This window comes from Muntiacus reevesi, chromosome 3 (genome assembly GCF_963930625.1).
Source record: "Muntiacus reevesi chromosome 3, mMunRee1.1, whole genome shotgun sequence".
Classification (NCBI taxonomy): Eukaryota; Metazoa; Chordata; class Mammalia; order Artiodactyla; family Cervidae; genus Muntiacus; species Muntiacus reevesi.
In genome coordinates, this window is record NC_089251.1 from 128,499,026 (window position 1) to 128,524,567 (window position 25,542).

General features: G+C 40.3%; 1 pseudogene; it reads right to left on the minus strand.

Annotated features, from left to right (window-relative positions):
* Positions 1–24,264: 24,264 nt before the first annotated feature.
* Positions 24,265–25,285, minus strand: LOC136163200 (glyceraldehyde-3-phosphate dehydrogenase-like; annotated as a pseudogene).
* Positions 25,286–25,542: the final 257 nt, after the last annotated feature.

Sequence of the window (25,542 nt, forward strand, 5' to 3'; positions counted from 1 at the left end):
GCTTTTGACATATATATACTTAAATAATGTATAAATCCAAAAATCTAATTCTATTGTCTCCCAAAAATCATATCTGAATCCCTTGGCTTCTTTCATCATCCTATATTAACCAAATTTTTTTTTCATTCTGTAGTTTATATAAGAAAATTTGATTGGTGTGCTTGTTCCTTTTCCAAATTAAATATATATATTTTCTAAATATGCAGTGGGTATGAACTTGGGCAAACTCTGGGAGATGATGAGGGACAGGGAAGCCTGGCATACTGCAGTCCATGGGGTCATGAAGAGTCAGACTGAACAACAAAAAATTACCTAATTAAATTTTATAACACATTATAACACAAAGTCTTTAGGACACACTGCCCCACCCTTGGGTGGGGGGGCATGGCGGTGTCTATCATCCTGTTGTTACCCATGAACTGAAAGTTTTAAAGGACTCAGAGACCCAGATTTATACTTACGGAGTCTACAGTCTACCGCATCTGGAGATTGCAAGGTCCCTATGGCTGGAGACGCTAGGGGATCCAGTGACAGCTATAAAAGGGATTGTCAGGTCCATAAACTGAGCATAGGCATTAGATTCACATCTTCTACCAGCTCCCCAGAGGTCACTGATTATTAAGCTCATTCTTAAAAGTTGAAGAGTCATCGCCAACAGATTCAGGCAGATACCAGGAAGATCCCCCAGTAAGGAGCCTCATCTCCTCTACCTTATTTTTTTTCATTCTTTTCCCATATAGTTTACTACGAGATATTGAATATAGTTCCCTGTGCCATACAATAGGACTTTTTTGCTTATCCATCCTATATACATGTAATAGTTTGCATCTGCTAGTCCAAAACTCTCAATCCATCCCTCCCCCACCGGAAGCAACCTCCTCCTGGCAACCACAATTTTGTTCTCTATGTCAGTGAGTCTGTTCATAGATAAGTTCATTTGAGTCATGTTTTAGGTTCCACATATGAGTGACATCAGATGGTATTTGTCTTTCTCTTCCTAACTTACTTTGCTGAGTATAATAATCTCTAGGTCCTTCCAAGTTGCTGCAAATGGCATTATTTCATTCTTTTTATGGGTGAATAACATTCCACTCTGTGTGTGTGTGTGTGTGTACCACATCTTCTTTATCCTTTCTTCAGTCAAGGGACATTTAGATTATTTCCATGTCTTAGCTATTGTAAGTAGTGCTGCCACCTTATTTTTTTTTAATACTTTTATATAAGCTTCTGCTGCTGCTGCTGCTAAGTCACTTCAGTCGTGTCCGACTCTGTGTGACCCCATAGACGGCACTACTTAAATTGATCATCAAAGGCCACCAAAAGGCGTTAGCTTGACGAGCATGTGAAAGAATACTGGAGCTATAGGACAGGGTCTTATGTGATTTAGTTTACCCTATGAGCCCAAATATTATTCATTACCAGTTGTCCTGGGCTAATTCCTTCACCCTCCCTCATAGTTGCCTGGCTAAACCACTACATAGGGACTCCCCCTAAAAAAAAACAGGACTCAAGAAATTATCTCTATTCGTCCTATCCCAAGTTGACTTGGATGGTATCATTTTAGGCCATGATAGAAAAAGCATGTGACAAGAGTGTAGCTATTTGAGAAACGGAAAAGTCATTTAAGGACAAAAAAGGAGGTAAAAAGAACTTGTGAGTAATCAATATATCACAGGCAAGAAAAAAATTGGCACATTTCAAGATGGAAAGCAAAACAGTATTGAAGAAAACTAGAATTTTCCATAACTTCAATTGCACTTCATTTTCCAAATGTACACTCTTTAAAATGATTAAGGTTCTTAACAATCCAGAATAAAAGGGACAAAGAGTAAAAGAAAATAAATCTTTCCATATTCAAAATTTGCAGTGTTGAAACCAGCCAACAAAAACACGGGATCACTTGGAACCAGCTCTTGGCCATAATTAAATTAGAATGTGTTTAAATTCTTAATGGCATGGTATTTTACACTGAGCTTGAAATATACACCTAAACACTCCAGTCATCATGAGTTATTAATATAAAGTGCCCAATAAATGGAGAAGTATAGCAGCATATTATCACCCCTCCCTGGCTAATGAAACCAATCATCTTCTCTCGCATTTTAGCCACACAAACCAGAATCACTCTCTTTGTAGCTTGAAAGGTTTCAGAAAGCATCGAAGTAGCTAAAAGGCAGCCTTTTTGCCTGATGAAATGACCCTGAAATAAATGTTAGGTTGTTTTTACTGAAGTATGTGGGTTTTTTTTTTTTTTTTTTTTTTCTTTTTAAGCTTTCTACCTGTCCACTTCGCTGAATAGAATAAAAATCAGATCCCATGAGGCACTAACACCATGACCACAGTTTACTAATTACTATCAGGAAGCCTCTGCCAAAGAGGAGGGTCACAATTTAGAAAACTAAACCTGCTTGTTTAGTTATTGAGCATATTTTGGTAAGAACTGGCTAAAGTGCATATTTAAAGAGTCCTAGCAATAGGTTGTGGAAGTCTGCTGAATTCTGGTAAGAAATAACATCGTCATCAAGCAACTGTATGACCAAACTTTTTTAATTAAAAGTAGGACTGGCTAACCCCTTTAACTAGCAGGATTCATGGGCCAGCGGTGGGAGTCAGGGTTTTGGCAAGAAATCGTGGTCTCTCTGCTCTAGACATCCTGGCAGAGATCCAGAGCAGCTCTGCCAAATGTGTTTCAGGGTGCCCTACCCATTGGACTAATGATTCATCTAAACTTTAGGCCAGGCCTTGTAAAGCAACCTTCATAAAAACAGGGACCAGAGTGACAGAGTCAGAATGGGCAAAATACTATCAGAACAGGAGATTACTGGCAGTTTTCTCCCCATGGGCAAAAGATGAATTCATCTTAGGATCCTCTTACAAACCAAGTAAGTGAGAAGAAAAGAAAGGACAATATCTATGCAGCAGATTTTAGGATCCATGACAGAATTTCATATCAAATGGACATTTTGAGAGAGTATATAAGACAATTGATCAAGGACTTCTTAATGACCAAACCTGGCCATGGTAAATTTTGTCCAAGGCCCTCTTGGAAATGCCAAACATCAACAGAAGCCAAGGAAAAGCAGAAAGCTTGGGGGTGGCAGAAGACAAGGTAAGCCTTGTTCAGAAAGCCTGCAAGTTAAACTACAGGATTGGTAAGCCACCAGCTTTTAGCGATGAGCACAGAGTTGGGTGAGCAAGTCCAAACTGAGAAACCAGAATCCAGAAGACAAAGACCAGAGCAGATATGGAGGAGCAAAGTGGAAGATGAAAATGAGTCCATGGCAGCTGCTGACATTGGAGTTGTGGAGAAAAGGCTCAATTTTATTCAATGTCAGCAGCTCAGGCTGAGTTAAGTTGGGCTCCTTTAAAGGTACAGGGATGAGTGAAATATATAGGTCAAGTTTTGAAGGGTTCCTGTCCCAACAAATATTAAAGAGAAAAACTAACAACCATTACTACCATTTACTGAGCATTACTCTATGCTAGTTATTACCTTGATTTAGTAGCTAAGTCATGTCCAACTCTTGTGACCTCATGGACTGTAGCCCATTAGGCTCCTCTGTCCATGGGATTTCTCAGGCAAGAATACAGTTGTGGGTTGCCATTTCAGGCTCTTATTTACATTACTTTGAAATCAATATTAATAGCAATAATAACAATAGCTACCATTATTTGAGCACCTATATATGCTCAGATCTGTACTAAGAGCTCTAAACATATTCTTTTTATTTAATCTAGTACTTCTGCAATGTTGTCATTCATTTAATATTTTTATTTTAGAGATGAGAAAACTGAGGCTCAGAGAAGTTTAGGAATTTGTCCAAGTTCACACAGCTTATAGTAGCAGAACCAGCATCTGAATAGAGTTTTTGTCTGAATACAATAACCAAGGTATTTCTGAAGGTTAAGTGACAGTGTAAACAATAGAGACAGGAAGATTGATAGGTATGGTATGGACTGTGTCAAGGACAATCTGTTAATTGTTAAGCTCAATGGTTTGGAGATTACAAAAGCCGTTACCCTTATCACTATTCACTTGCTCCAAATGACCCAACAGAATAACCACTTGGACACTTGTGATTGCAAATGATGGTCATGATCAAGAACAAAGAAAAGGAAGAGGAGATGATGGTGATGATGATGATGATAACTATAATGATAACAGTGATTGCAGCAGCCCAAACCATCCCCATGTTCCAGCAGAGTTATGTGATTACCTATGGGGCAAACCTAGGATGGTATTACTAATGCCTTCCACCTGTGTGTGTGTGCGTGTTCAGCTGTGTCTGACTCTTTTTGGTCCTGTGGACTGTAGCCGACCAGGCTCCTCTGTCTATGGAATTTTCCAAGCAAGAATACTGGAGCAGTTTGCCATTTCCTTCTCCAGGGGATCGTCCTGACCCAGGGATCAAACCCATGTCTCTTATATCTGCTGCATTCACAGGTGGGTCCTTTGCCAGTTGAGCCAGCAGGGAAGCCTTCCACCTACTTCTGAAACTTAATACTTAGAATCCCTTTAAGAGGTCATAGAATTCTCTGTGGTTAGCGACGAAGTTTAAAGGTTGCCCTAAGACAGGTAATGGTGTCCTAAGTTTGAAAAAAGTGAAAGTGAAAGTCTCTCAGTCATGTCCAACTCTTTGCAACCCCATGGAAAAGTCCATAGAATTCTCCATGCCAGAATACTGGAGTGGGTAGATGTTCCCTTCTCCAGGGAATCTTCCCAACCCAGGGATCAAACCTAGGTCTCCCGCATTGCAGGCAGATTCTTTATCAGCTGAGCCACAAGGGAAGCCCAAGAATACTGGAGTGGGTAGCCTATTCCTTCTCCAGGGGATCTTCCTGACCCAGGAATTGAATTGGGGTCTCCTGCAATGCAGGTGCATTCTTTACCAGCTGAGCTACCAGGGAAGCAGGTATATTAAACTATCAGAAACCACCTCTAAGAAATGCATTTCATAAAGACAAGAGGACAAAGGAATAGAAGCAGGTTGATCTAAGGTAAGAAAGAAAATAGTACTTCAGCCCACAACTATTTATTAAGCTCTTCTACAATCCAAGCCAGCTAAGAGTTATTATTACTATTTTCAAGTATGAAAACTGAGGCTCAGAGAGGTCACACAATTAATAGTGATATAGCCCGCGTCTGAGTCTAAAGTCAGTTTTCTTTCTGCTTAGCCTAGGGCAGTGGAACCCAAAGGCCCAAGGGACTTCATAAGTAACCAGATGAAATTCTCTGATGAAAACGTCAGATCGTTTCATCTGCATGTATTCCCAACACCACAGGTCTCGGTCCAACAGCAAGGCTCGAAAAGAACCCTCTGGCTTCAGAATTTGATTCCTGAAGCTGCCAATAGTCATTCCTGGTTCTGATCATGGTAATTCACATGGGAGAAAGAGAGCTTTTTCATGGGTTAGGATTCAATATTACGCACAGAATGGAAAATGTTCACATACCTTGTTGGTCTCAAAGCTTTGTAATAAACTCATGCAAAATTTGCATGAGGCACTTTAATATCAAAATATCAATTGAACTCTGTATAACAATAAATCTCTCCCCCAAGCAAGAGTAAGGAAAGCTCAACCAGCTACATGTGAGTGAGCACGTACCCATGGATCAGAGAGTATCCACCGGAAGACTGCTAAACATTCCCTCTCCTTCACCAACCTGAGCCACTTCTCGTGTTGACCAACTCTTCCTCTTGACTCCATCTTTTCATGAGCTTATGCTATGTCCAGGGACAGCAGTGCTAATCCCTTTCAAGCAACTTGCAGCTTGGTCACTGGATGCTTCAGCCAAGGATGTGGTGCCTCTAACCAGCACAGTTACAAATGTGCACAGAAATTGACTCACAATTAGGTATCACAGAGAGAGTGGGGAAAGCACATATTTGCCAAATGTTGAGTATCAACAATAGCTCATGTTTGTTTTCATTGCATTTTTCCTCAAAATCTACCTAGGTGAAGAGAAGTTAAAACATTATCCTTAAAGAAAGAGCACATATCACATGACTATGAACAAGAGGTAGCATGGTGGTCTAACGAAGTCTTAGCGAAAGTGCTAAACAATCCTTTGAGGAGGTATTTAAGTCATCACAGTGCCTGGCACTAATGATAAAAGGAAACTATGTCTTTTTCTTCACGACTTAGGAGAAATGCAACTATTTCAGCACACGCCAAAAATAAGTTAACTAGATCCTGATTTTCATTACCACGTCTGATTCCCCACACACAGATTTCATCTTCGAATCTGTTATGGGCTCAATTATGCCCATTTCAAAATTTATATGTTGAAGTCCCAACTCCTAGCATCTGAGAATGTGACTGTACTTGGAAACAGGGCCTTTAAAAAAAGTAAATAAATAAAAATAAGGTCACTGGGGGGACATAATCCCATATGACTGGAATCCTTATAAGAAGAGGAGATCAGGACATAGGCCCAAAGAGAGGGAGGACCATGTGAAGAAAGAGAAGGTGGCCATCTACAAGCCCAGGGAAGAGACCTCCAGATGAAAGCTACCCTGCGGACAGTTTGATCTCAGATGTCTAGCTTCCAGAGTTGTAAGAAAATGAATTTCTGCTGTCAAGCCACCTGTCTATGGTACTTGGCTATGATATCCCTAGCAAATTAATACAGAATCCAAAACTGTAGATGTTCAATATGGATAAATCTAAGGCAGTTCAGCTGAAATAAATCTGCAGTACAATCACTTGCTTGCCATGATCATTTCCACTCACCTCTCAAAGCCCCTGAAACAAAGAGCACACCGTCCTAGAATTGGGTGAAACCACATTTCCTCCTCTGAGCTCCGCTGATGGACAATATGAAGTTAGGTGGGTGAAGAGTTTAGTGTCTGCTCTGGTCTAACAAACCCCATTGGTCTTGATTAAGTAAAGATTCTTTCTCCCCTGATTAATCCAACAGCCTCCTTAGTGGTTTCCGCACCTCTGTTTTCACTTGCTCCAATCCATTCTCACTAAAACGATCTTCTCAACATTTGGAAATTATCTGGTTTAAAAGCCTCCAGTGATTTTGCACTGCTCTTAAAACAAAGTCCAAACTCCTTAGTGTGACCTAGAGAGATCTCCAAGATCCAACAACACGCTGTCTGTCCATCCTGAGCTCAAGGCACTTTCTGCCCCAGGGACACCTCTCCCATCTGGTTCTGCTCCTGTTCAGTCACTTAGCCTCTAAGTCTTGTCTGACTCTTTTGTAACCCATGGACCCTGCTAGGCTCCTCTGTCCATAGCATTCTCCAGGAAAGAACACTGGAGTGGGGTTGCCATTTCCTTCTCAAGGGGATCTTCCTGACTCAGGGATTGAACCTGGATCTCCTGTATTGCAGGCAGATTCATTACCAATGTGCTAAACACTTTCTTGCCCTGGGACCTTAACATACCTTGCCTACAACTGCCTCAGTGAGGCATTCTCCAACCACCCTCCCAAGACAACCACTCTACTAAGATATATGTGTTGCCCACACCATATCTATCATTCTGCATCCTGTCCTATGCTCAATTCCTCCATAGCAAGTATTGATATTATAACTTGTACATATTTCATTCACTCTTCTGTATATTTGCTTTTTCTCTAACCATGAGGTCAAGGACTCCACCTCCAGTTCCATGAATAAATGGGTGGATAAACAATACAGTGAACAAAAGCACTTGGTAAACGCTAAGGTGTTATATAAATGTGAAATGTAATTATAGATTTGAAAGTTGATTAAAGCAGAACTCATGTCTTCTTTACTTCCCATACCTAATTTCCCCAGTAAAAGTTACCTGAATTGATTAATGTATTCCTTATTGAAAAATTTGTTAAAATGAATTATCAGATCAAATAACATGATTTATAGCAATGTATGAGTTTTAAAACCATTTTATCCATTTTATCTCATGTTAATCTTCACAATCACCCTGTATGTAGGTATTGTTATTCCCATTTTACAGGGGAGGGAAACTGAGGCCAAGGAGTTCAGTAAGCTGTTTGAGTGTTTTCAAATAATCAGTGGTAGAGTCAAGACTTCCTATTATCACTGCTGCCACCTCAAACTGCTTAGTAATTATCCCCGCTGGGCCAACAATGATAAAGGACAGACAATAGTGGAAGGACTCATGCCCATGCAAAAGGAGATTGTCCTGTGGTTTTGTTTGGCAGAAGGAAAGATTTTCTTGAAATGGGACTTTTCTGAGCCACTAAGGGGGGAGTTTCCTTTGTACTCTATTTCCCCCTGACATGTCAACCCTAGAAGCTAAGCATATTTTGCTATTACCATCTAAAATGGTTCTGTCTTCATTCTATTTTGAGATATATTTCTCTAAAAATCATTTTTCTGTTTATAATATAGTGCCATATGTGGGTAGATGAAAAATTAGATTATTATGTCTTCTAGGGTGAGTTCTCCTATACACTGAATTAGGTATTTGGTCCAGAAGATAATTTAGCTCTGTGACTATTATGGTACACATTAAACATATTTATTTAATACTGTGATTATCCAATGAACATCCATAACAGATTTTATTTTCTCTTGAGGTGACATTTACAAAATAATCTTGCTAGGAAAATAGATTCTGTGGTCAAAGTTGAAAGACAAATGACAGAATATGCAAAAAAATTTGTAACATATAATGATGAGGGTTAATATGTCTATACAAAAAAAATCTCATACAAATAATTAACTTTTTAAAAATTCAATATAAAAATGGGCAAAAAAATACAAACAAGAATTCATTGGACAAATGAAATTATACAACTAATAAATAAAAATAGGACACAACCTCATTAACAAACTAATGCACATTAAAGCAGTATTTGCCAAAACTACTAACAGAAATGTTCAAAGCTGGGGACATTTATAGAAGCAAAAACATTTTGAGATGTACATCATTCAAAAAATTTTTCAGGGTAATTTTACAATATCCATTTAATATTAAAATGTGTACTTATGACTTCCATTTATAGGACTTTATCTTCTTGAAATACTAGCAAAATTATATGTTAGCATAAGAGATCATTACTATATTTAAATAATTTTATTGTCAACTCCACAAATAAAAGTCATTAACATCCACATATTTGATTGCCATTAGGTACCTGGCCATATTGGATACAAGTTTTCATTTAGAAAATTTACCCAATAAGAATTGAGTAGAGGCTCAGTAATAAACTCTTATAGAATGAGAGTTGAAAAGATAATTCAACTGACAAAATAATAAGAAAAATAAGTAGCTATTACCATGTTCCTCTTGTTGTCCTCTCCTTTAAGAAAAGGTATAATGGGGGAAAAAATCAGTTTGGAGTCCATTATGTCTGAGTTCTAACTCTTGTTCTGATACTTGCCAGCTATGTGACTTTAACCTTTCTAAGCCTGTTTCCATATTTATAAAATGCATGCAAAAAAACTGATATCTTCTTCAAAAAACCCTCAGATCTCAGTTGACTGCTGGTTGGAATAAATAACAGTTGTATATCACCTAGCAAAATTCATAGCACATACTACATGCTCAACAAATACTAATCCCTTCTGCATTTGTGCTTCTACAACCTATAGGTCAAGGATCTGTGCAAAGAGTAATGGAAAACTAGGAACAGACAACGGTTTGTTGCTCTAGAATTTATTCATTTTTCATTTTCTTGTATTTCCTTAGCACCTGTTGTGAGAGACACGGGGTTTGGTTCTATAAGTGCAAATATATGATGCACATATCCTGTCATTCAAACTGGGATGAAGGAATTCCTCATAAACACCCATAAAGAAAACAAATGACTCTCCTTTCAGCAAGGGTAATAACTGAAAATAGCTTCATTAATAAAAAAAAATACTACTGAGAATTTAATATGTACCAGGTAAGATTCTGTTCACCTTATGTGGATTATCCCTTTAATTCTTTCAACCCTGTGATGCAGGTTTTAATATTATAGCTTTTATGGTCAATGAGAAAGAAACTTGCCTTTTCAGGGCACCAAACTGACCCAACGTTTTAGATATGACTGACATAAACTCCCCTGTAATGAAAAGGACATCTTTTTTAGGGTGTTAGTTCTAGAAGGTCTTGTAGGTCTTCATAGAACTGTTCAATAGGTCTTCATAGAACTGTTCAAATTCAGCTTCTTCAGCATTACTGGTCGGGGTGTAGACTTGGATTACCATGATATTGAATGGTTTGCCTTGGAAACAAACAGAGATCATTCTGTCATCTTTGAGATTGTATCCAAATGCTGCATTTCAGACTCTTGACTATGATGGCTATTCCATTTCTTCTAAGGGATTCGTGCCCACAGTAGTAGATATAATGGTCATCTGAGTTACATTCACCCATTCCATTCCATCTAAGTTCACTGATTCCTAGAATGCTGATGTTCACTCTTGCCATCTCCTGTTTGACCACTTCCCATTTGCCTTGATTCGTGGACCTAACATTCCAGGTTCCTATGTAATATTGCTCTTTACAACATCAAACCTTCCTTCTATCACCAGTCCCATCCACAACTGGCTGTTGTTTTTGATCTGGCTCCATCTCTTCATTCTTTCTGGAGTTATTTCTCCACTGATCTCCAGTAGCATATTGGGCAGCTACCAACCTGGGGAGTTCATCTTTCAGTGTCCTATCTTTTTCCTTTTTTTACTGTTCATGGGGTTCTCAAGGCAAGAATAGTGAAGTGGTTTGCCATTCCCTTCTCCAGTGGACCACATTCTGTCAGACCTCTCCACCATGACCCATCGGTCTTGGGTGGCCCCACACGACATGGCCTAGTTTCACTGAGTTAGACAAGGCTGTGGTCCATGTGATCAGATTGGCAAATCTGGAAAACTCAGGAGTGACCACAGGGTTGGAAAAGGTCAGTTATCATTCCAACCCCTAAGAAAGGCAATCCCAAAGAATGCTCAAACTACACACAATTGCACTCATCTCACACACTAGTAAAGTAATGCTCAAAAGTCTCCAAGACAGGCTTCAGCAATACATGAACCATGAACTTCCAGATGTTCAAGCTGGTTTTAGAAAAGATAGAGGAACCAGAGATCAAACTGCTAACATCGTTGGATCATCAAAAAAGCAAGAATGTTCCAGAAAAACATCTATTTCTGCCTTATTGACTATGCCAAAGCCTTTGACTGCATGGATCACAATAAACTGTGGAAAATTCTGAAAGAGACGGGAATACCAGACCACTTGACCTGCCCTTTGAGTAACCAGTATGCAGGTCAAGAAGCAACAGTTAGAACTGGACATGGAATAACAGACTGGGTCCAAATAGGAAAAGTACATCAAGGCTATATATTGTCACCCTGCTTATTTAACTTATATGCAGAGTACATCATGAGAAAAGCTGGGCTGGAGGAAGCACAAGCTGGAATCAAGATTGCTGGGGAAAATATCAATATCAGATATGCAGATGACACCACCCTTATGGCAGAAAATGAAGAAGAACTGAAAAGTCTCTTGATGAAAGTGAAAGAGGAGAGTAAAAAAGTTGACTTAAAGCTCAACATTCAGAAAACTAATATCATGGCATCCAGTCCCATCACTTCATGGTAAATAGATGAGGAAACAGTGGCTGACTTTATTTTGGGGTGTTCCAAAATCACTGTAGTTGGTGATTGCAGCCATGAAATTAAAAGACATTAAATTACTCCTTGGAAGGAAAGTTATGACCTACCTAGACAGCATATTAAAAAGCAGAGACATTACTTTGTCAGCAAAGGTGCGTCTAGTCAAGGCTATGGTTTTTCCAGTAGTCATGTATGGATGTCAGAGTTGGACTATAAAGAAAGCTGAGCACTGAAGAATTGATGCTTTTGAACTGTGGTGTTGGGGAAGACTCTTGAGAGTCCCTTGGACTGCAAGGAGATCCAACCAGTCCATCCTAAAGGAGATCAGTCCTGGGTGTTCATTGGCAGGACTAAGGCTGAAGCTGAAGCTCCAATACTTTGTGCACCTGATGCAATGAGCCAACTCATTGGAAAAGACCCTGATGATACTAGGAAAGATTGAGGGCAGGAGCAAAAGGGGATGACAGAGGATGAGACGGTTGGATGGCATCACCAACTCAATGGACATGGGTTTGGGTGGACTCCAGGAGTTGTTGATAGACAGGGAGGCCTGGCATGCTGCGGTTCACGGGGTCACAAAGAGTCAGACACGACTGAGCGACTGAACAGAACTGACTGACGTAAACCAAGTCCCAGGTCAGAGCAAGCAACTCTAGAATGTACTCACCAGATTCCTTATTAAAAGTACAAATTTGTGTGACATAGGAGAAAGGATTGATCACAAAGAATAAAAATTATCACCTTAGTCAAAACCCATAATTGGAACAGTTCACCATAAAAAGGATGGCGCCTGACTTGGATCATAGCCTGCCCAATGGAGTAGCCAATCCAAATCTCTATGGAAGAGACACTCACATCTCTCAAGTTAACTGATATCCTGCTCTAGAATCCCCATTATTTGTTCATTTAAGAAATTTTGTCAGCAACTCCTATGTGCCATGTGCTCTTCTGGACAATGAGATTACAGCAGTGAATGAAACAGGCAAAAAATATCTTCATGAATATAGAGACAAACAAATACCTAAAAATGCATATAAACAAATAAGTACAGCAGGCATAACAGTTGATGATAAGTGCTATGTAAAAAAATAAAGCAAGGATAGGGAATTAGGAGATCTGATGGAGAGGAGGGAGCAGGGTAGTGAAAAAAGTCAACCTCTATCTACGACCTTCTATCTACAACCTTCTTTCCATGACCTGAATAGGTCAGGAAATGCCATTCTGAATCTCCAGGTGAGTAAATGCACCACATCACTCTGTCATGGAAAAATTAAACAGAATAAGACTAGAGATAACAAAGAAATAAATGGTATATTACCATTTTTATACCATGTTTTTGTGTGAGGGTCCTGATAAGTACTGCAGATATGTTAATATTGTATGAGTGTTGTCTGTCTTCTAAATGTTTAAAACATTTACAAGAATAAGATAAATTAGACTTTTAATTTTAATTAAATATTTAGAAATTTTAGATTTAATCAGTAATCATTGTTTACATGTTTTCAAAAATGCCACTTGTTAAATTCATGAATTTTTTATGTATTCGTTGTACAAATAGTACATAAAAGAGAAATGTTTAAGCTTTTATATATTTTTTAATACTCATTGATTAATAAATTCATAAGATTAACAAATTGAGCACTAAAAAAGCATAACAAGAACTGAGTTGTTCCCTCCAAGAGCAAAAGCCCCTCAAACATATCACACAGGAGAAAACCAAAGCCCAGGGAAGTAACATCCTCTTATAAGTTCCATGGCCTGTAAGTGGCAAAGCCACCAAGGATTTGAACATGACCTTTACATTACCAACTTCATAATAATAATATTGAATGCTAAAATTGTGTAGAACAGAACTGGCACAGAATGGGCGCTTAATATCTCTCTCATCCTGACCCCAGCCTAAATCAAAGTGCAGGGGTAATCAGAGTAATTCGAAATACCACCCAAACACACACAGATACACAGACACATACACGTATAACATTCAAGCAGTGTGACATATTTCTAATATAGAGCCTCCATCTGCTCTTACCAACTCACATCCCTGCAGGATACAAACACTCATCAATTTCACCCATTAAAACAGCTGAGCAGGCAACCTCATCAACATCTTGGTGATGGTGCGTAGGCCGGCCACAGAGATGGCTCCCTATAAACCACACCTTCTATTCACAACCTTAGGTAATCACCTCCTGTCGAACTTGGCCCTCCTGGGACTCACTCACAACCCACAGAATGAGGCAGATCGGACCCTGAAGGTCTTTGAAAGCCAAATTAGAGAAAAGCCTTGCAAACTCTGCTTTGGTCTGTTGGAGCACTCACTGTGGGGGAAGTAAGCTGCCAAGTAAAAAATGGGACTACCCAGAGACCATCACACTGTGTGGAAGCAGAGCTGGCCACGTGCTGAAGCTACTGGAGAGAGACACGCAACCAACCCTCAGGTGTTCCAGCTCAGAGTCAAATATGTGGGCTATGAAGCCTTCGGATGCCCCCAGCCTCAGTGTCCGTCTGCCTGCAACCAACTAGAGGACCTCAACAACAACAAAAAAATTAGCCAGCTGAGCCCATCAACCCCTAAAACAGAGAGAGACCATGATAAATCACTGTTGTAAACCACTCAGTTTTGGACTGGTTTTTACACTACAATGCATAAACAATGATTATGCAAGTACTCCATTTGGCTTTTTCTCAATGTGTTTTTTAGTTAATAAACATTGTGTTTCCCTAGATAGTAACTATTCATTTCTAAAGTGCAGTCAGCATGCTCTTTTTTTCCCCCTCTATCCATACTGAAAATAGTAATAACATATACTTTATCTATTATTTCAAAATTACCACCTCTCATGATACCCAGACAAAGAATATTTTCTTTCTCCTTTTTCAGGAAATGGTTGAAAACAAACTTAATAATGAACATTTTCCAAGCCACGTTCTACTCCAGAACTCAAGGGAGTTATAAAATCACCCCAAAGTAAGAGGGTGAAATGGATCACCCTTTAGATTCTGTATATCTTGAGGTCTTTGATTTAAATCATTATTTAAAAAAATAAAATTACACAGCACTCTTAATAAAGCATTATTATTTCAGGGAAGAGGATAAAACTTTCCAAATGCAAATGTTTAGCTGGAGTAGAATTTTAAAAGATTCCTAGACATTAGTCAGGAGATGAATTGCTCTCCTATTGCAAGTCTGGGTTACAATATCACTGGAACCAAATTCCCGTCAGATTACTCTTTACTCAAAATGAATGTTTGTAATTATGAAATGAAATAAGTTTTAATTTGAATTGCCTAAAAAGGGGAAACCAAATATTGTGTAATTACAGGAGAAGAAATTTGAGATGGAAAACAAGATAGTGTTATTTACAAGTAAAAAGGCTTTTATGAGATTATGGGGCTTTAATGTTCATATTTGTAGGATTTGGGGTGGCAGAATTTGGAACTAAAATATTTTTCATCAGCGTTTATTTACAGTGTGCATGCAAGAAATGGAATCCCAGACACATCTGATATTGGACTTATTTAAACCTTTTATATCCCTCCTAAATCTGAAAAGACTCAAATGTTAGCCACACATAATGGAAGTAATCATGGAGTGTGATAAAATAAGTATTTGAAAACCACATGCAACTTTTAGGCTCAAATCCAGAACTATAAAATTCACCTAGAGACATAATGAGCCTGACTCGCCTTCTTGGAGGAGGAAAAGCAATGAGGGGGGAGGTAGGTCTTTATTCTCCTCGTGCAGCTCAGGGCACCTGAGTGGAGCCCCTAGATGGCTTATATAAGAGCTTTACTACAAAGGCCGCCCGCAAGCACCAAGTTACCTCTCTGCAGGGCAGTCATGTTTTAGCTTCAACAAATCTGTGACTTCATAGCCATTCTGTCTCTGTCTTACACTTCTCCCATCCTCTCCTAAAGCCCCTCTTCTCACACCCAGAGTGTAGGACTCTAGGACCAGTATCTTTCCCATTGCCTGCACCACTCAGCTTTATAACTGTAACTTTTCTGGGGTAAAACCTTCTGACTGAGGTGGGGCCATTAATCTGGTGGGGACAGTTTTATCTACACTAAACCACCCTTCCCAGAGATTTTGGCTCCTTACAAGGTATGGCAAAGACAGTCCACAGTTCACCAAAAGTTTGTTCCACTTCCTTATTGCACAGTTGTAATTGAAAAGTGGTTGGCCAGCCAGTCACTACATTCCCCAGACTTTCAGACACACCCTGGTCAGGTGTGGATAGTTCTGGCCAATGAAATAGAGACAGAAGTCACAAGTGATACCTGAAGTCTGGCACATGAGCACCTCCCAGCCAGCAGTTGTCTTCAAACTTTTCCTCATTCAGCTGACTACAAAGGAGACAATCCCCAGGGTGATTTGATAAACATCCATTAACCTGGGTTCCTGAGTGAACTCATGGAATAGGACCATCCCATGTACATACACGAGCTTAGCAGATGGCAGTAGTGGTAAAAAATCTGCCTGCCAGTGCAGGAGATGCAAGAGACCTGGGTTTGACCCCTGGGGTGGGGAGATCCCCTGGAGAAGGAAATGGCAACCCACTCCAGTATTCTTGCCTGGGAAATCCCATGGACAGAGGAGCCTGGTGGGCTACAGTTCATAGGGTTGCAGAGTCAGACACAACTGAGTAAGCACGCATACATTATGTACATACACACCCTCTCAATGTGGTTAAATAGGCGTGTGTGGGGCTCTCTTTCTCTTTTTTAAACTGCAGTCGTAATACCATGAATACTACTTAATCCAAAGGACCCATTAGTCAATGACAAATTTTGGAAGGTGGAAGAAACTTACCAATTCTCTGCGCTTCACCTAGTTTACAAATTACCTACATATAGAACCATTTTGATAGACCTCCAGCAAGGACTTGCCACACTTCAGTCACTTGTGTACAGAGGCCCACATGGGTCGTTTAGAGATTCTGCCTTCTGGCTGCCCTCCTGCCCAAGGACTTTCTTCAACCTAGGCCATCACAGTTTACTCTCAGTAGTCACTTCCGAAACTCTGATTTTTTTCCAATGAGTTTTCCTAGCATTTCAATTTAGAAACTCACTAATCAATAAAAGTCTCCTGTGTCAAGACCTCATCATATTTTTTTTCATTAGTCATTCATTCATTCACTCAAACTCGTATCCAATACCCCAAATACCAAGAATTGTCTTCAGCATTGGCTGGACACACACAGCTACTGCCCACTGATACCAGAAAGTGAAGGCATGGGAAATGAAAACAGATAAGAGTTGTAAAACAATGATCAAAGTAACAGTATGATAATAACCATCATAGCTGAATTTACTGAATACATGCCAAATGCTCTGCTCAAAACTTGGAATTCCTTAATTAATCACCACAGTACCCTACCCTCATACAGATTTCTCTATCTCATACAGATAGAGAAATCAAGGCTTAGATACTTTAAAAGATGTGCTAAAATAGCACAAATATCTACTATCAGAGTTGAGGTTTAAACCATGTTCTGATTCCAAAGTCATTTACTAACTGTGTGCCTTTGGGCAGATTAGTTAAATGCCATAACTCTCCATTTCGAATCTGAAATGCCATCTCAATCACAGAGAAGTTTCTGCAGAGAGTTGGTGGGGCAGAGACGTTTACACTCATTGCCCATGGTATACTTTAGGAATACTATGTGTAGAAGTTTGGATTTTTTAACAATTTTCTTGCTTCTGAAAAGGCAGTGGAGGCTGGTGTGTTCAGTCACTTCAGTACTGGCTGACTCTTTGAGACCCTATGGACTGTACCTGCCAGGTTCCTCTGTCCCTAGGATTCTCCAGACAAAAATACTTGAGTGGGTTGCCATGCCCTCCTCCAGGGGATCTTCCCAACTGAGGGATCAAACTCACATCTCCTGCATCTCCTATATTGCAGGTGCGTTCTTTTCCCACTGAGCCACCTGGAAAGCCCCAGAGGCAGGAGAAAGCTTAAATAAATATTTAGAATATTCACATTAAGAGACAATTTTTCAGATGGTGTGTCTTGAAATGCTGATTGCCTTCACACTGAGACCCCCAGTGACAGCATCTCAGACTTTATTTTTGCAACCGAAAATAGTTGTGATGAGATCACTGATCATCATGTGACACCAGGAACTCCTGGTCCAGGTGCCCATGTGGGCATGACTATAGGGTCTGGAAAGGCCCAGAGAGAGAGAGAGGCAGAAACTCCTGCTTGAGTTTCTGGAGTATGAGAGGTAACCCATTAGGAGCCCACTTGGAACCTGACCTTGCTGCTAAATGCACACTCTATCAAATATTCAGGTTCAGCCACTGAGTGATAGCTGAGCATCATCTGAGAATTGAGAAGTCCACATTTGGAAGAGACTTGGAGACTACTTTAAAAGAAGCCCAGAGAAAAGTTTCCAGTCAATGGGGAAGACAGGCAATCCTTGCTGTGGATTGAGGACTAAAGCGCACTTGAGGTCTTCATTTCCCAAATGACAGCTCAAGGTGGATAGAGCCAATTTCAGCTCCCAGACATCTACCAAGTGAGCACAGAAAAGAGCATAACCAAAACAACAATATTTGTCAAATCAACATGTAATATCACTGTTCTCTAAGCAAATTGGAGTCCATTCATGAAAAGGAATTTGTTTTTTTTTTTTCAGCTGAGTTAGATTGAAAAATAAGATGGAGACCTATCTAAATTTACTTTTTCTCCTTTACCACTTTTTAGTTGTGTGATGCTGGGCAAGTTTCTAATCCTGTCTAAAACTCAGTTTCCTTGAGTGTAATTGTGAATAATAATTATACCTACCTCCCAAGGTTAACAATAAGTAAGCTGCACATAAAATACTTAAGATGCCTGGAATCTGGTCAATGCCTAGGTGGCTTCATATATTTGTACAGCAGATTTGAGGCAGGAATTAAAGACATGAGTTGCTCTAAAATGATAGTACTCAAAAGTCTGAGCCCCAGGATGCCTTTATACTCTTAAAAATTACTGAGAACACCAAAGAGCCTTTGTTTACATAGATTGTATCTTTCAACATTTGCCATAGTAGAAATTAAAACTGAAAACACTGAAATATTTATAAACTAATACTTAAAAATAATAAATCCAGTATAAGTTTGTAAAACATTTTTATGAAAAATAACAATTTTCCTAATATAATTTAGAGAGAACAATGACATTGTTTTACACTTTAACAAAGCTCTTTATTATCTGCCTTAATAGAATCTGCTGGATTCTCATATCTGCTTCTGCATTTGATAAGTTGTTTTATATCACTTTCGTTAAAGTATATGAAGAAAATTCAGCCTCAGAGAGATGTGTGGTTGGAAAACAGAGGGGAGCATTTCTAGCCTTTTCATATAATTATAGATAATCTTTGATGCAGCACCAAAGTTCTATAAGTGGTGGTTTTTAGAGGACTGTTGCGATGAAGAACCTAAAACTATATAAATAAACTTACTTCTTGAAGTCTCTTGCATTTTGAATGGGTCTTTCACTTAGGCATGATTGTGTAACATCATGTGTTGGTCACTTGGAAAATATTAGTTCAAATGAATATTGACACATTTCATTATAGAATGTCATCACACATCATGTAACTCCTGGGGTACTCCAATGTACACTTGAAAGAGAGAGAGAAGGAGTGAAAAAAGCAAGTAGTCCTTTAGTATTTTTATGGTCTGACCTCACAGACCCCATAAAGGGATCTTAGCGACTAGGGTGTTTCTGAGACCACACTTTGAGAATTATTACTTTAAAGAAACAAAAGAAAAACAACCTGTTTGAGTGAGAAATCTGGGACAATCAAGACTAACAGAATCTGGTGTAAGGTCTCAAGAGAAAACATACCCACCCCCATCCCACCCCCAGCAAGTGGTAGAAAAGCTGAGGGACTTTGGGGAAGAGATATATCTAAGTGATGTTTTTAAGGGTTGTTTTTGTGTGTGTGTGTTTGGCTTTTAAGAGGAATTTGTTATGTAAACCATTCTTCTGCCTTCCCTGAGAAAGTTTCAGAAATGAATGTGGTCATACAAGGGAATTCTTGAGCAGGGGATCAAAAAAGATGCTAACTTCTGTGGCCTGGTCTGTGCAACCCAAGGGAAGCCTTCTTGGACATTGGGCCCCAGAGCAAAGGTGAAGGGTCTGAGAATTTGCAGAAATACAGGGTGAGGTGAGGTTCAGACATTTGTGGGAAGAGGACTTGCCCTGTCTGGGGAAGTATGAGATGGAAGGGATCTTATCTGGTTGTCAAAATCTGAGTGCCTCCAGCTGACAACTAGGGTAGTGGACTTAAGAGGTCAGCCTGGCCTTCAACTTAGGATAGCATGCTGGGTCCTCAACCAGGAAAAAGCACTCTTCTCCTACTACAGGGGAGTGGCTATAGCAGATAAATTGGGCTCCCAATAGATTTTGTCCAGAACAAAGTATGGACCCACACTGTACTCATTACTTTACTTGTATCAACTTATTTAACGTATATGCAGAGTACATCATGAGAAATGCTGGGCTGGAGGAAGCACAAGCTGGAATCAAGATTGCCGGGAGAAATATCAATAACCTCAGATATGCAGAGGTCACCACCTTTATGGCAGAAAGTGAAGAAGAACTAAAGAGCTTCTTGATGAAAGTGAAAGAAGAGACTGAAAAACCTGGCTTAAAGCTCAACATTCAGAAAACTAAGATTATGGAATCCGGTCCCATCACTTCATGGGAAATAGATGGGGAAACAGTGGAAACAGTGGTTGACTTTATTTTTCTGGGCTCCAAAATCATTTCAGATGGTGATTGCAGCCATGAAATTAAAAGACACTTGCTCCTTGGAAGGAAAGTTATGACCAACATAGACAGCATATTGAAAAGCAGAGACATTACTTTGCCAACAAAGGTCTGTCTAGTCAAGGCTATGGTTTTTCCAGTGGTCATGTATGGATGTGAGAGTTGGACTATAAAGAAAGCTGAGCACCAAAAAATTGATGCTTTTGAACTGTGGTGTTGGAGAAGACTCTTGAGAGTTCCTTGGACTGCAAGGAGATCCAACCAGTCCATCCTAAAGGAAATCAGTCCTGGGTGTTCATTGGCAGGACTAAGGCTGAAGCTGAAGCTCCAATACTTTGACCACCTGATGCGAAGAGCTGACTCATTTGTAAAGATCCTGATGCTGGGAAAGATTGAGGGCAGGAGGAAAAGGGGACGACAGAGGATGAGATGGTTGGATGGCATCACCGACTCAATGGACATGGGTTTGGGTGGACTCCAGGAGTTGGTGATGGACAGGGAGGCCTGGCGTGCTGCGATTAATGGGGTCGCAAAGAGTCGGACATGACTGTGCAATTGAACTGAACTGATCAACTCATTTAATCTTCACCACTCCCCGCAGAGATAGTTACCATCATTAACACCTTTTTATAAATTAGGAAACTGAGCAGAGACAAAAACTCACTCAAAGCCCACTAGTAACTGAAGAAGTAGGATTTAAAGCCAAACAGGCTGACTACAGAGGAGAGCCTGGGTGCTTAGCCTCCCCCTGCTTCACTGCCCCTCATGCTGCAAAAAGAACCCCAACTGGGAGGAACGGACCCCATACTCCAGGAGAAGTGTGTTTGAGCAAGCCAAACTCCACTAGGGATTCTAGGTTCCATCTTTATGAAGTGAGAGGATTGGACCAAGTCATCACTCAGTTCTCTGCAGTCAATAATATTCAATGATGCTTATGGTCCAGATGTAAAACTTCAGTATAAGTAGACTTCATCTTATCTTTGGTGCCATTTCTCCTGAGCAATAGAGTTGGGTTTGGGTCATAAACAGAAATCTTTTAGAAAACTCTAGTAAAGAGAACTCTACCCTACAGGGATCCCCACTCTCTTCCTCTAGAATTATTCCTCTTTCTTGAGGATTGGCTTGGCCACCAGAACAAAATCCCCATTCCTTATTTGGTGGATCTCTTTAGGATAAGAGAAAGGAAAGCAGAGTTAACTAATTCATGTCAAGGTGTGAATGGATGATGAGCTCCAGAATCTTTTCTTGTTCTTGTTCTATAATGTCAAGTAAAAATATTGTCAAAGTTTGGAGGTATGACAAACTTTGGTAACACCCCTAAAATCAACAGTGCTCATCCCTCTCCAAGACTAAAATGGGTTCCAAGACTAAACTGGCCTCCACTGAACTAATCTCATATTTTTTTGGTATGTCATTATATTTAGCTGAGAGCCAGACTCATATCAGTGCTCAAAAAAGTACTTATTGGTTGCCTAAGAAAACAATGGCTCTTTGTGCCTCAAAAAAATTTATTAAGTTAATCTCTGTTGGAATTTATTTAATTCAAATAAGAACTTTATCAGAATTTTCCTACATGCTCTGACCTGACATCGTCCTAAAGAAAACTAAAGACACATACCAATATTTTGCTTCTCAAATTACCAAAGGACTTATTAGGATTGAGAATTTCTGGTCTTACCCCAGACTTTTCCAAAATAGAATCTACATTTTGACAAGATGTTCACAGGATTGTTCGCAAGTTAAAGTTCGAGAATCATGGGAGGAGTTATTATATTGTGGAGGAGTTGGAGAACCTGCACTTTGATACTTAAGTTTTCCTGAAGAATTTTCTGGTTAAATCTTTACTACTTTGCATTTCAGGAGACTATTTAGGCCTGTGTGTATGTGTCTATGTGTGTGTATGTGTGTGTGTTATTCGCTCAGTCATGTCTGACTCTTTGAGACCCCATGGACTGTAGCCTGCCAGGCTCTTCTGTCCCTGGGATTCTCCAGGCAAGTATATCAGAGTGGGTTATCATGCCCTTCTCCAGGGATCTCTCAAGGGGCCTAGAGGCAAGAATTACACACACACACATGCATGCACGTGCATGCACATATACACACAGACAGGCATTATCTCTGCCTTACAAGATTTTGCAGCCTAGTGAAGGACAGATACGTAAAAAATGCAACCACCATCCATTGTGATGAAACAATATTGATAGCAGATTCAGGTATGAGGGAAGGATAGATAAAATTATTGGGTTTAACTAGGAAATTCAGACAAAGTTTGGGAACAGAGATAGTCAAGAACCTTTCCATTTCCAGTTTCAAGGCAAAAACGTATTTCAAAGAGTGACGAGCAAGTGGCAACTGTCATGTATCACCAGGAACAGAAGTCCAAACACTCTGTCCACTGCATCTTGGTAAAGAAATCACCAGGACAGCACAACTCATCCAGGTGCTGGAAGAGACAAGGCTTTACTCACACAGAAGGGAAAGAGCAAGATCAGTTCCAAGGCTAGACAAGGGTGCCCCAGGGTAAGCAGGTCCCTCTCAGCTTCAGATGCAGGCCAGTTGGCCTGCAAGAGGGATCTCTTGGATTGCAGTAACAGGACTCAGTCCCCTCCCCAAAGAGGACAGATACCGTAGTAGAGTTGGCCAGGTTTCACCACACACATGCTTAAGCAGAAAAAAGGAGCATGCATGGAAACATGGAATCTGAAATAGGGAAAGATATTCCCACACAAGGCGATAGCCTGGCACAGGCTCTGGGGACTTTATCTCATAGAAAGGAGCTGTTCCAAGCTCACAGCCCATTCTCACATAGTGAAGTAAGTAGGGGGTCAGAAGACCCCCTGCTTCAGTGCTTGAGACAAACTTCCCCAATACAGAGACTTAAGTCAAAAAAAAAAAAAAAAAAAAAAGGAATCTATTGTTTCATGTAACTAAGCAACCCAGGGCTAGTTGGTTTCAGGTGTAGCTATCTCTAGGTGCTGAATATCCAGTCCTCAGAGATCCAGTTTTCCCCATTTCTTGTGCTTCCATCTGCTTTAGTTTCATTCTTAGACAACTTCCTTTGGGAGTTTATCACAGAATGTTAAGGCTTAAAATTAACTTTTCAGGTTTCTGAAATTATTTTTAAAACCTTCCTTTGGCCTGACTTGGGTTATAAGACCAGCTCCGAATCAATCACTATGGGCAACACACCTAGGCTTAAATTCCCACTGTACTGTTACTAGCTTGTTTTACTAAGGTGAACCTCAGTTATCTCCATAACACAGCAGATAATACTGCATGGTTTGTACTAGTAAGGTCAATGAATGCTCACTGATGGGTAATTTTGGTTATCATCATCATTATAGATCTGTATTCTGAAAGGAATTGACTTCATTGTTCAATATAGGGAATCGCTATTTGTATTTTCTAAACAATCTTCCTCAGTTAAGCCCAACACATAAATGCCCATATATGCTCAACAAACATCCCGGAAAGAAAGGGCTGCTATCATAGCAACTGGCCCAGTGTGTGACAAGGGCTGCTGGAAGACACCAGGCCAGGCGGATTTGATTTTAGACAGATTTCTAGATAACAAGTCTTTAAGAAGAAAAATTTGAAACTCTCAGGACCACAAAGATTTCAAATCTTTTGTATGTAAATTCTATTCACGCTTCCAATTCTGATTTGAATCCTGACCCAACTCCATGGAAAGTTTGGAAAGAATTTTTCTTCCTTTTTTTCCTTCTTTTTTTGAGGGTAAAGGGTACTTTATTGAAGATACATGACAAGGTAGGGTTCCCTAACCCCTCGCCTTCCTCAAGAGGTCTGGGATGGAAACCGTGTGGGGTTTGGGAGATTTCTCAATGTGCTGGAGGATCAAGGTGGGGCAAGGACTCCCCAGGAGTCGAGGACCTCTCTCTTCCTTTCATGCTCTTGCTAGGGCTTATGGTCCAGGGACTCTTACTCCTTGGGGGCCATGTGGACCATAAGGTCCATCACTCTGTTTCTGTAGTCAAATTCATTGTTGTAACAGGAAATGAGCTTGACAAAGTGGTCATTGAGGGCAATGCCAGTCCCAGCATTAAAGGTAGAAGAGTGAGTATCACTGTTGAAGTCACAGGAGACATCCCAATCCTCAATGTAGCCCAGAATGCCCTTGAGGTGGCCCTCTGACACCTGCTTCATCACCTTCTTGACCTCATCATACTTGGCAGGTTTCTCCAGGCAGCAGGTCAGATCCACAACCAACATGTTGGGGGGGGGGGGGGGATGGGGACATGGAAGGACATGCTCGTGAGCTTTCCATGCAGCTCAGGGATGACCTTGCCCATGACCTTGGCAGTGACAATAGAAGCAGGGATGACTTTTTGGACAATCCCTTGGCCATCGCACCACAGTTTCAGAGGAACCATCCATAGTCTTCTGGGTAGCAGTGATGGCATGGACTATGGTCATGAATCTCTCCACGATGCCAAAGTGATCATGGATGACCTTGGCCAGGGGGGTTGCAGGGGGAGGTGGGGGACAAGCAGTTGGTGGTGCAGGAGGCACTACTGACAATCTTGAGGAAGTTGTCATAATTCTCATGATTCACACCCATCACAAACATGGGGGCATCAGCAAAAGGCAGAGGTGATGACCATCTTGGTTCCACCCTTCAAGTGAGTCCCAGCTGTGTCCATGGTAGTGAAGATATGAGTGGACTCCACCACATACTCAGCACCAGCATCATCACATTTGATGTTGGTGATATCTCACTCTTGGAAGATGGTGATGGCCTTTCCAATAATGATGAGCTTCCCGTTCTCAGCCTTGCCATGGAAATTGCCATGGATAGAATCATACTGGAATGTGTAGACCATGTAGTTAAGGTCAATGATGGGGTCACTGATGGTAATGATGTCTACTTTGCCATGTTAAAAGCAGACCTAGTGACCAGGTGCCTGATACAGCCAAATCCATTCACTCTGACTTTCACCATCTTCTTTCAGGGATGCGGCTGACATAGCATGGAAGATGTGGCTCTCTGTCAAATGGGGAGAAGCAGAGAGCTGCAAAGAAATTTTCTGCTTTGAAGTTAGTGAGATTTGGATCTGGATTTCTATCACTCCGTACATTTTATTTCATTTGTCCAAGTGGAACCAGGTCATTGCATCCCCTTGTCACTGTTCCTACTGGGACTTTCACTGTATGCTGCTGCTGCTGCTGCTGCTAAGTCGCTTCAGTCATGTCTGACTC